Genomic DNA, 1,205 nt, shown 5'->3' with positions numbered 1-1,205 from the left:
ATTGGAAAAACAGGTTCCGGCAGAGGAACCGTGCTCTCAGAGAGGTTTAAACTGCTCCACTCTTTATTTGTGTGTACTACCTTGTGACTTTGTATCACATTGTGTGTTTTGTGTAAGGCACTTTGCGATTTTTTTTAATCTGTGAAATTAACCTATATAATTACATTTTACTCACTACTCTAAGAAATAGTCTCACATACAGCGCCCCGTAACAGTACAATGGGTCATTTTTACACATACCAGTTTGTAGGATTAAAATAAAAAAAGCTAGTGGAAGGAGCTCAGTCAGTAGGGCGTTGTGTTGGGAACCGGAGGGTTGCTGGTTCAAGTCCACGTATGGAATATGGACTGGTAGCTGGGGAGATGCCAGTTCACCTCCTGAGCACTTTAAAGTGCTGTACCCCCCCAACAAAAAAAAAATGAACGAAAAATGAATGTATTTGCAAATAGCGTTGCATGGAATCCATCCTTTTTTTGTGGTAATTGGGTTAAAGAATATTTCTGATAAAGACATTTTTAAAAGGGGTCAAATGTGACCCGAGGACAAGGAGGGTTAAACAAACAGAAGATGCTGGGCGTATCCTTTCCACTACCTTATGTGGACTGGTGACAGTGACTGGGTTTAGGATTGACAGGATTGTTTAGCTGTAAAACCTTTGCAGGGCTATTAAAGCCCATGAAACGCAGTGAGAGAAAAGGTAAGTTCAAGCATCTCACTCGAAAAGAAAGTAACAACCAAAGGCAATCATTAAATACATAAAAACTATGTAAACCTGCTCACACACAACACATCTGTTTATCCATTGAATATTGAATCACTTCAAATCTACTCCATTGATGATTTAAACTACATGATTTAACAATTGTGGCAACATAAACACTTTTTTTTATTTATGCACTCTGGTTTCCTTTTAAAATGCCCATGTTCTGTTCATTTTTAGGTTCATAATTGTATTTTGAAGTTGTACCAGAATAGGTTTTCATGGTTTCATTTTCAAAAAACACCAGATTTATGTTGTACTGCACGTTGCCGCAGATCCTGTTTTCACCCTGTGTGTTTAGGTCTCTGTTTTAACTCCAGAGTGAGACACCTCATTTGTTTTAGCTCCAGAGTGAGACATCTCACTTCTATACTATCTTTGTTGGGAGTGGCCCATGCTCAGTAGCTAAGTAAGATCCCATCAGCTAGATAACTCTTTCTCCAG

Source organism: Etheostoma spectabile, chromosome 4 (genome assembly GCF_008692095.1).
Source record: "Etheostoma spectabile isolate EspeVRDwgs_2016 chromosome 4, UIUC_Espe_1.0, whole genome shotgun sequence".
NCBI classification, from domain to species: Eukaryota; Metazoa; Chordata; class Actinopteri; order Perciformes; family Percidae; genus Etheostoma; species Etheostoma spectabile.
This window is presented reverse-complemented; position numbering follows the sequence as displayed.